The sequence below is a fragment of the Camelus ferus genome, chromosome 25, assembly GCF_009834535.1.
Source record: "Camelus ferus isolate YT-003-E chromosome 25, BCGSAC_Cfer_1.0, whole genome shotgun sequence".
Lineage (NCBI taxonomy): Eukaryota > Metazoa > Chordata > Mammalia > Artiodactyla > Camelidae > Camelus > Camelus ferus.
Window position 1 is genome coordinate 17130696 of NC_045720.1, and position 11725 is coordinate 17142420.

The 11725-nt window shown below is 42.8% G+C and overlaps 1 protein-coding gene across 2 annotated transcripts in view; it reads left to right on the plus strand.

Moving 5' to 3' along the window:
• Positions 1-11725, plus strand: part of SAMD12 (sterile alpha motif domain containing 12) — a 375925-nt gene that overhangs the window by 227290 nt on the left and 136910 nt on the right. The window lies entirely within an intron of this gene.

An 11725-nucleotide genomic window follows, 5' to 3' on the forward strand; every position in this document is an offset into this window, starting at 1 on the left:
CTTCCTCCATTCATGAGGACTGTTCTATAGTCATAAAGATCATAGACCCAAAAGAAACTTTGAAAGATCATATGCCCATGCACCTGACTTCAGCTAAAATGATGCGTAGCCTATCCTTAAAAGATAACTGTGTGCCCTTTTTTTAAGCCTTCAAGAAAACGGTAGTTGCCAGCATTCTTTGGTAACCTGTCCTGTTGCCTCATTACTCTCCCCAGGAGGAAAATCCCGGTTTGGCTTTGGAGCCGGACAGAGCTGGATTCCAGTATCCGTGCTGTTACTCTCTGGTTGTGTGATAATCAGATGACTGATCTTGCCAAACCTTACCTGATGTGTAATATGCGAATAAACCGCAGTCTGCTTGCATCAGGAGGTGGTTTTGGGGAGTAGAGATACATGTGTGCCTGGCACAGAAAGACGCATTCCTTCCCTCTTCCTTTTCTCCCTCGCCCAATACCCTCCCCCGCGTTCTTAGTGTTCTCTGCCTCAGTGCCGAGGACAATGCCGGCTGTCTAACCATCCCCTGCGGCGGGAGACAGCATGATGTCACTTGAAGACTAGGTATAAACTTTGAAGGGAAACTTGCTTGCCACCTTCAGAATAGCAAGATACAGTAAAAAAAAAGTGATCCGAGTGTCACTTTATGTGTTGGTTTACTAGGGCTGAAGTTACAAAGGGCCAAAAACTGGGTAGCTTAGAACAACAGAAATTTCCATGGGAAGGCATTAGGGGAAGGTCTGTTCCGGGCCCCTCTTCTACCTCCTAGCAGTTTCCGCGTGGCAGCGTAACTCCTGTCTTCGCATGATACTCTCCCTTTGTGTATGTCTCTGTGCCCAAATATCCCCCTTTATAAGGACACCAGTCATATTGAATTAGGGGACCACGCTACTCGAGTTTGACCTCATCTTACATCATGACATCCACACTGAATCAGGTCACACTCTGACTTGATGGGCGTTAGGACTTCTATATGTGAATCTGGGGGTGGGGGGGAGACCTTTTCAACCCATTAATACACTCAGTTGTGGGATCGTTAGCAGATCCTGAAAATCTTTGGCCAGGCACTATTTGACATTATACTTGAGATTCAGGAGGAAAGTAATTTGTGGCCAGCCCCCCCAGATAGCACAGAAAGACAATCTCTTGGAAAACCAACCTCAGACTCGTTGGTATTAGGAGAGCGAATGGGGGACATGGTCACAGTGGAGGACCCCAGAGTCACATGCACAAATGGAAGGGACCAGAAATCTTGGATGGAAATGGATGAGACAACAGCAGGGGTCCTAGCCGAGCCACATCAAGAGTATCTCACAGTGGGTGGACAGTGGACGTAGGTACACTCTTCTTACATCTGGGAAGGCTCTCTTCCTTGAGCCAAAGCTGGGAAGCTTCTGGCCCAACGACTGTGATGTGTGATGCAAAGGCCTTCAACAGTCCCCAGGAGAAAATATGTGTTAAAAGATATCTAGCCTTGGAAACTGGCCTCTGTGAGAATAAAGTTAATTGAGACTCTCAGCAGCACATTTTTTGGAAGTTGGGACTAGCTGAGAAATTGTTAGAATAATTTTCAAATGTCAGAATTGCAATGAAGAGCAACATTTGTAATTTTCCAAGCAAGGGAGAATCAAGGGGAGGCTTGCCTTGTGGGAGGTGCGGTTCAGATTAGACTTGAGAAGAAATTCCTGACAGTAAGAGTAAGCTGTAAAAAAAAAAAAAAAAGAAGGAACTGTGGTATCTTCCTTACGTGTCTTAGATACAAAGGTAAGGGCCTCTCTGCTATAAAATGAGCAAAGTCATTCCTGAATATCAAAGAGCTGGGCTTTATCATTCCATCATTCTTTAAGCACCGAAGAGATACTGTGTTTCTAACTTATGCAAAAGCCGAGCTGAGGTCACAGGGATGACAGACACAGTCCCCACCCTCAAGGAGCTCACTCCACTTGTGCCTGCTTACTCAGTATCTAGTTGTTGAATAAAAACATCAATGGAGATAAAGAAACAGATAAATCTGAATACAATGACATAGTACAGCTACCGGGACCTGTGTGTATTTGTCTAACTATGGGCAAAGTAATTCAAGAGTGCCTTGCAGAAGAGGTGGGTTTGGGCAGCATCTTGGAAGATGATTATTGGTTTGCAGGGTGGACACGAAGGGATGGGGCGCACACATACAAGAGGCAAGGGGACAGGTACTTGGGGACGGGTACTTTGACACTGAGTAAAGTGTGGCTGGAGTAGAAGGGATGAAGTAACGGCTGAGGGGGCCAGTGGTCAGAGAAGAGATGGAGGGGAAGTAAAATATGTTAACCCCAGTACCTGAGAGTTCCTGGAGCTCCTGGTGAGTCTAATGCTTTATAAGTGAGGTCCTACTGTAAGAATTGAGATGTTAAAATGATGTCCTTGGAGTAGTAAGAATGTATGGCTTTTATATTTTATTTTTGCTTTTCTGTATTTTCTAATTTTCTCCCACGCATATGTAGTGCTTTCAATACCTAAAGGCTATTTTTAAAAAACAATAAGTGAGGTCCTATTGTATTCAATACTCTCCTGACCCATCCTGAAAATAAGACACTCCTTTTTGTCCCTCATTTGTAACTTTGTAAAGCAAGAGAATTTACTGCTTGTTCATATCCTAAAAGAGAGGTGTGGGTGAGATAATTCTTCAACTTGGGAACATTCAAGTTCAACATCAGGCCTCCTTGAACACCCCTCCTCTTTCAGGAGGGAGACCCACTTGAGATCAGGATACAGAAAGCTGAACAAGCATGGTATCAGCTTCTTTCCAGAGGGCGGTGGGACTTCATGTAGGAGAGAGATGCGAAGAAAGCACAAGACGGCTAGGCTCTTCAGTGAGGGTGGAGCCAGCCCACGGAACCCAGCGGCCATGCCATCGAACTCTTTCCAGCTTGCTTTGTTGCATAAAAATCTCATCTGTACACAGGGGAGAGAATGGCTCTGTGGAGCTCAGAAGCTCAGGGAACAAGCTTTGCCAAACGCTGCCTCTTAGACACTAAAACAGTTATCAAACCAAACTTGGGTCCCCTCGCCAACCTCCTGACACCGGGTTGTGGTGAAGGAAAGTACAGTGTTTATTTGCCAAGCAAGGAAAGCAGGCAGCCTGTGCTCAAAAGCCCCGGTTCCCCAGCGACTTTCAGGCACGGGTGTTTTAAGGCCACGTTAGAGGTGAGGGATGCAGGTGCATGCTTAGCTCGTGGATGTTCTTCTGAGTGGTTGGTGGTAACACGGTCATGTTTCTGGAATCTCAGACATTCACCCTCTAGTTCCAGCCAGTCTGGGGTCTGCGTGTTTGTGGAGTCAGCATCGTCCACTGCGTGGGTGGGCGGGGGTCTTAGTTTCTGTAGAACAACTCATAGGTACGTGTCAGATTGTTATCAGTACCCCTTCAGGAGGTGACTCCTCTGTCCTAATCATTAACTGCTTGAGTCTGCTCTTTGGAACCCGAAGAATGCTGAACAGGAAGCCGGGCACATGGAGGGCCTTGTACCCAGGAAGGCCCCACAGGGTCCTGCTTGGTTCCAGTGCCCCCCCTTTTCTTTGATACTCCTCAGTCCTGAGGAGGCCAGGGCCGGGACAAGAAAGGGAATAAAGTTTTAGGCAGTGAGGTTAATCATAAACTCGGTAGGGGAACTTGGTAGGGGAACTCGGTTTGGGGAAGGGAACTGAGACAAGACATGTGAGCAGGGGAAGGGGGCCGGGAGCTGAAGGGAGCTGGCTCAGAGAGGCTCTCCAGGCATAATGTCTGTTGAGCACCTTCTGCCTTTTAGGCTCTGTGCAAATGCTGGAAGGCAAATACCAGACGCTCCCTACCAGCAAGCATCCCATTTGGTGAGACAGACATGTCCTCAGCCAGACAGGTTATTAAGCAGTCATAATACACGTGATAAATAAGAGGACAGGCAGAGGATGCCGCAGACCCTAGGAGTGGCCCTGAGTGTTCCCCTAATGTGACAAAGCATTCCAGGCATGGCAGTAAGGTTCAAGAAATGACTTGCTCAGTGTGGCTGGAGTTTGAGGCTTGTGGTGGGGGCAGTTATGAGGGCTGAGACTGGAGTGTAGATAAAAGCGTGTGGTGCTGAGGGGCTGCAGGGTGGCCAGTGAGCCCTCATTTTCTTTCAGGAACTGAGCCCACCGCTGAGGACCCAGACTCGTTTGGCTATAAGCAAAGGTCCCGCACCTTCTGCGCATACACAGGCACACGAGCCAGCACCCAAGGGTGCTTTCCTACCGTGGCAATGGTTACGTGGAGAAAACCAGAGAAGAGCACAATTGTAAAGAGTAATTAGCGTTGTGACTGCATAAATGAACGCCACCTGTGCATCCTGTTTGGGGAAATGAGTCAAATTAGCGAAACAAGTTGCATAATCACAGCAAATGCCAATCTCAGCCGCCGCAGCCAGGCTGGTCACCTCTAGTTTTAATGAGTGGCTTCCTGATCAGCGTTCATTCAGATGAGTGAAGAGGCATTTTCGGTGTATGTTTGATTTTTAGTCACATACATAATATGTAATCGCTGCCAGAAAATTTTTTTTTTTAATTTAGTCAAAAATCAAAAAGTTAAGGTACGCTAAACCCACTAAACCCAGCATGCAGGGACAACTGGTAACATTTGGGTGCATATACTTGCAGACTTTCATAAATATGTATATTTATGAAAGCTGATTATTTTGTTATTTCTTCTGTTCTCTTAGCTTGCATCTGACATTTCAAATTTGGAGGTTTCTTTTGTTCCTCTTTTATTTTTTTAAGTGGAGATGGGGAACTAGTTTTGCTTTACGATACGAGTTTTTTTTTAATTCCTTCCCCTCCCCGCATCCCACTCCAGCAATTTGGAAACTATGGTACTTGTTTAAAGTTCTTCTGATCATTGCTATCAGATTTTTAAATAATATTGATACATATTTAAACCTGCATTCTAAACCATTAATTCTATTTCTGAAACCATTAATGTCAAGAATAAAGTACTGTCAATTGACTCACCCCTGTGTCCAAGTGAAAAATGCCCACGCTTTCCTTCCTCCTGCTCCCCCCGCACACCACCCTTTCCTGCCAGATTTTGCTATTCTACCTTAAGATTTTTGTCCCAGCTTGTAATAGTTAAATTGTTGATTCCCATGTAATCGGATCTCTTGTTTCAAGAATGAGATAGCGTCTACCTTCTCCTAAGAAACAATGCCGTTGAACAATGTTTGCATTCCTCAATTTCCCGTGGCTGGTTAATCTCAGTTACCATACAGGACACACCAGCATTCTGGAGCCCGTTTCCAGCTGAAAATGTCTTCTCATTGCCTTCACTTACAACTGATAACAGAATTTGGGAAGCATAGCATAACCATCCTCCCTGAAAACCACATAGACTGATTGGACTGACATCTTTTTTATACAAGATCTATTTCTTTTTCCTGGATTTGGGGAAGTTTCTTTTTTTTAGACTTAATATTCAGTGGATCTAATTGTTTATCAATTTGCAGAAAGTCCACAGTAAAACTTTGAGATTTTTTTTTCATTTCAGAGATTTTTCTTTAGTATACTTTTTTTTTGTTTGTTTGCATTTGTCTCTTTTATTAGCCTTTTTTTTCTTGGTTTATCATTTTTTCCTCGTTTTGTTGAGAAATAATCGACATGCATCACTGTGTAAGTTTAAGGCACATAACATAATGGTTTGATTTATATATATCATACATGATTACCACAGTAAGTTCAGCAAACATCCATCTTCTCATAAAGATACAATAAAAAGAAAAGAGAGAAGAAAGGAAAAAAATTCTCATTGTGATGCGCACTCTTAGGATTTATTCTCTGAACAACTTGCTTGTATATCATACAGCGGTGTCAGCTATAATCACCATGGTGTACATTCCATCCCTAGTATTTATTTATCTTATAACTGGAAGTTTGTACGTCTTACTGCCATCCTCCAATTCCCCTTCCCCCAACTCTCCACCTCTGACAACCATAAGTCTGATCTCTTTTTCTTTGATCTTCTTTTGATTCTACATATAAGCAAGATCATACAGTATTTATCTTTCTCTGACTAGTTCACGTAGCATAATGCCTTCAAAGTCATCTGTGTTGTCCCAGATGGTAAGATTTCCTCATTTTATGGCTGGATAATGTTCCATTGTTTATATATACCACAACTTCTTGATCCATTCATCCATTGATGGATACTTATGTTGTTTCCATGTCTTGGCTATTATAAATAATACTGCTATCATGGAGTTGCAAATATCTTTTTGATTTAGTATTTTTGTTACTTTTGGATATTTTCTCAGAAGTAGAATTTCAGGATTTTTTTTTTTTTTTTAGAAAAGGTCTGTAAATATTTAATTTTTCCATAGTTTTAGGTCAGAGAATTTCTGGATTATATGGCAGTTGTATTTTTTAACTTTTTGAGGATCCTCAATACTGTTTTCCATAGCACCTGTACCAATTTACAGTCCCACTCGTAGTGTGCAGGGTTCCCTTTTCTTCATCTCCCTGCCAACATTTTTACCTCTTGCCTTTTTGATGATGGCCACTCTGACAGGTGTGAGGTGGTGTCTCATTGTGGTTTGCATTTGCATTTCCGTGATGCCTAGTGATGTTGAGCGTCTTCTCATGTACCCGTTGGTCATTCATATATCTTCCTTGGAGAAATATCTATTCGGGTCCTTTGTCCATTTTTAATTGGGTTATTGCCTTTCTGCTATTGAATTGTATAGTATCTTTATGTTTTGGATATTAAAGCTTATCAGGTATATGGTTTGCAAATATTTTTCCCATTCCATAAGTTGTGTTTTTTTACTTTCTTTACAGCAATATACGTTTTTGAAATTGGTTCTGTTGCATTGGTTCCAATTGCTTCCTCATTCACTCCCCTTATGCATATGCTATATGTACTATGTCCATGATTGCAGTCCATCTTTTTCTCTTTAATCATTTTCACCTGCTTTTTTATTTCCCCCTCTCTGAGTTCTGAATGAGTCTCTCAAGTTTGTACTCACTTTGATAGTTTCTAAACCAGATTGATTTCTTTACCTCTGTTTGTTGCCCCATCACCTCTCTTTTAGCAAGTTTGTATTTTGAGTAATTACCTTGAGAATACAGGAGTAGCTACTCTCTTAAACTTTTATCTTTCTTTTGCGGCAGATCTTTTCCAAGGTACACTATTCTCTTATATGTTATGTTTATGTCCTTGAGTTTATATGATGTTTTTGGTCTTTGTTGTGGAACGTTCTTTTATTCCTTTTTGGAAGCCTGTTTGATAACTTTCTCTTCTTTGGTGCCTTGAGTGACTTCCTGCATTCCCAGGCACTCTTCATTCAAGGGCTGCACGATATGCATTTACGCAGTAAGTTTTGTCCTTCAGCAGCCTGAGGAGGGTGGAGAGGAGCCAGTTTCATGAGTAGCCCCAGCAGTAGATCTTTGCCTTACTGAGCACTTTCTACGTATCTGGGACGTCTTAAATCAAGAGCCAGCTCTCCATGTCTTGGGAACACTTCACGCCGCACACACAGAGTATTGATCCTGCGTACCTGGTGTGCCTACATCTGGCATCTCATGAATTGTCTCTCCATGTAAGCTGGATAAAACTCACATGAGTTGGAGCAGTATCCTGTCTAGTTCCAGAATGTTCACCCTATTTCTTTAGAAATGACCACATCTGGTGACAGTTGAGTTAGAGAAAATCCTGCCTTCATAGTTCTGTGCAGATGGGCCACGTGCGTTGTCTTCCCACACTGCCCTTTCCACATCGTACCATAATGGTGAGTCTCTCTACTTCCCACTGGCTTCCCTGACTCCAGAGCCTCCCCCTCTAGAATGTGGGAGTCAGTCTGCATAAAAGGCAAGTCATAGCCCCGAACTGGAAATAAGCCCAATATCCATCTACAGTTGCGGTTAATAAATGGTGGTATGTTTGTACAATGGAAGGTAACTCTTAATTAGCCACATGCATCAATATAGACAAATCCTGGAGACAAAATTGAGCAAAACTCAGATGGAAGTCATTCAGCATGATCTTTTCACATGTATTTCCAAACAGGCAAAGCTAAGCAATACACTGCTTACACTAGAGAGGTGTACGTGGGTGGTAGAGGGATTTTTTTTTAAGCAAGTAAATGATGAACTCCAGTACAGGATTGTGATTATCATGGGGCGGTTGGGGTGGGGGGGACCAGGAAAAGGCCTGCCAGGCATTCAAGGTACTGCTGACAGTCTACTTGCTAAGGATAGTAGCTAATGCGTAGGCATTTGTTTTACTGTTGTTTTTAATAGTAATACTCATTTTTAATGGCAAAGATTTTAAATAATTGTGCATTTAAAGTTTTGATGTAACTTAATAACTTCAAAAATAATATTTTAAATCGAATCACCATAGTTTCCATACGTCCTTTTTATATGAGACATTTCACAATTAAAAAAAGATTAAAAGTAAAATTAAGCCATGTAAGAAAAAAAAATTGCTAAGGATGATTATTCAGCTGTCCCTGCTTTCCCTCCCTTGTGGTCCTAGAGGGCGCTGTCGGGACGGGGGCTCAGTGCGGTGCCATGTTCCTGCCACCAACCTGCCTACCTGTGTTGCCAGGCTTCCTAAGTTAGTGACATTATTTGACTTTCTCAAAATATCTTCCACTTAGTTGTCACCAAAGAACTGTGCTCCACTCTCAGAATGAGAATTTGTATGTCTTCCCTCAGTTTGAGGCCACCTGTATGATGTCTGATGCAGGTTCTAAATGCTGATAAATGGCTTTCTTTGATTGGCAACCTGGTTCAGCACTGAGATGAGGCTTTTCCTGATTCTTGCTTTTCTTTGGATTTCTGAAAAGAGGAAGGTGGGCAGCTTTCTTTCATGTGAGACTTTTCCCCAGAAACCCAGGAAGAACGCCTAGAGTCATACACAGGGCGGTATTACCGGTAGTATGACTACGAACAATGCAGAGCATCATTTTCAAGCAGCAAAGCAGCACTCCATGTATCCATCTTCTGCAGAGGTAGGGTTCACACCTTTATGCTTACAGATGAGGACAGCGAGGCTCAGGATGTTGAAGTGACTTGTCCCTCTTGCTGAAGCTGAATTCAGAGTCCAAAGTCCACCCACTGTCCATTACATCCCAATACCTGATGCCTCAAGTCTCTAGTCAACTCTAGTTGCGAGATACTTTCAGTCATTCTGTAAATATTTATTGAGTGCCTATTCTGTGCTGGACCAGGTGCTAAGGACACAGCACTGAACAAGGCATACCTTTTCAATGCTTCCATGATGCTTAAAATATAGGATGAAGCATAGGCATTAAAGAAAGAATTGCATAAATAACTTATTAAGTGACAGTTGTGGAGAAGTTACCGTGTGATTGTGTACAAGGGGGGACCTAGACTTTAGGGTCAGGAACGAAGTTCTTAAGGGAGTGGCCAGTAATCTGAACCCCAATTGACAAGTATGTTATTCAAGCAAAGAAGCAGGGAGGATAGCAATACCACAGAGGAAGAGCCTGCGTGAAGAGCCCAGAGGCTGGGAAGAACTTGTAAACTGAAGAAGTTAGCAGAAGGGCCAGTGAGGCAGGTGGATAGTGCCCCAAGATGGGGAGCAACACACTTTGCAGGGCCGTGTAAGTCGTGGTCAGGATTCTGGTTTTATCCTAAAAGTAAGGGCAAGTCTCCCCAGGGTTTAAAGTAGAGGTAAGACGTGGTCACATCCATTGCTTTGTCTACTAAAAAGACAGTAAAGAGGGCAGAGCAGCTTATTTTCAGCCAAAATATAGTGAGGAATGATTATATATATATACTAATTTCCTCCTACATTATTATCAGTATGTTTATACATATATAGTATGAACAAGACTCTTTAAATGGGGGAAAATATGTCGCTCTCACTCTGCACATTGGACATTGGAAATAGATCTGGGAAATCTTCAAAGACATGTCTGGCTTTCACAACTTTTCAAGGTGAGGATTCTTTTTCTGAACAGGAGCTGCCAGGATCTGATGCAGCCCCCACGGGTCCTGCCACAGCCCACCCTCGCCAGCCAGACTCACCAACACAAGGGTGGCGCCAGGAATTCCAAAGACCACTTAAGCTCTTCAAGGAGCTAAAGAAATGTACCACATGGCAAAAGTGAATGGGCCTTTGTTTTAAAGCAACATTTTATTTTCATAAACTCTCATTCACTGACTAAAAGGACCCATTCTGTAGATCTTTTTTAATATCAGAATATTAATTTTAATATATCTTCACTTGATTGCTTGCCAACCTCCCCCCCCACCCCCCACTTTCCAGTGGCATTTATCCGTTGTTCTTCCCTAAATTGGGAAATAACTGATTGCTCTCAGGAGTAATGCTACCTGGAGTGATGGATGGCTCAGTTCACACCTGTCTGTTAAGTACCTGTGGCATGGAGGAACTATGTCATGTGCTTTGGAAATGGACAGCAAAGATGAACAAGCCAGGTTCTCTGCCCTCAAGAGGCCTCCAGCCTTAAGAGATCAGGGGGTTACAGTGGACTGTGATGTAGGTGCTACCGAGGTGGCTAACATACTCTGGATTTTCAGAAGCAAGAGAAGAATCTGGAACACTTTCGGTTACTCAGATCTCAGGGAGTAGAAATTATTTTTAGGAGGTTGTTTATATATATTTTTTAATGTTATTGCTTATATTGTGTGTGTATGTATAATAGATAGAAAGACAGACAGACAGACAGACTGTGTTCCTGAGAAATTGATTACATCAGACTTCCAGACAGTCCATTCATGTATTCCCTGCATGATGCCCTTCACCGAGTCAGTCTCTTGAAACAAGTCCCTGAATCAGCTGTGCATCTTTGGGGACTACTTGTGCACATATTTGCAGACCACTGCATGGTTACTCTATGGAAGGGACCAAAATAGCCATTGTCTACTTGTTTTCATCTTGGATTTGCTTCACGGTAAATGGGAGGTAAAGCTGGCTATGTTAAGCTAATTATACATAAGCTTTTATTTTCTGCTGCTAAATGGAATGACGTAGAAGGCGTCCCCCATGCCTGCCCCCAACCCCAGAAGAATGGAGCGTTTCCCCACAGTAACCATTTTTACGTTAGATGAATCACCTTACCGTCCTTTTGGACCTCGCTGCCATAAAGTATCTGACTAGCCAGGGAAACATGCAGGTCCTGCAGAATTACATTGTGTGTCGTGTTTGACACCCAGTAGAAACCCTCAGATGCTGTGAAGTAGCAGCTCCTCTGCAAGGGGGCAAGACAGGGATGGGGAGATGATTTCCGCTAAATACCAGTTCCAGTACAGATTTGTAACTTTTAAACTACTCACAGACATTCATTCCTAAAGAGGCTGAAATGGTTCTTTTACTTTCTCTTGGTGGCTGTCACCGTCCTAGAAATCTGAAGCAGCACAAAGCATGCATTCAGTGATCAGAATAGAAGTAGAGGATGACCCGGAATATACTTTGGGTATGAAAATATGGCATCTTCCCCAAGCCACGCCCTAACCTAGAACCCTGAGATTTTGGTCTCTTTTAGGAGGTGACATTTCACTGCTTACTCCTCAGTTGATGGTAATTTTATGCTGATCCAGGTCCAGGGATAATTGCTCCCAAATTCTTGATAGGAAAAACTCCCTTATCATTTGCATTTTAGATCCCTGAAATGGATTGGCAGGCATTAGAGAGTTAATCCATCCTCTAGCTATAATTCTTATATATATATATTTTTTTTCATTCTCCAATTTGACACAG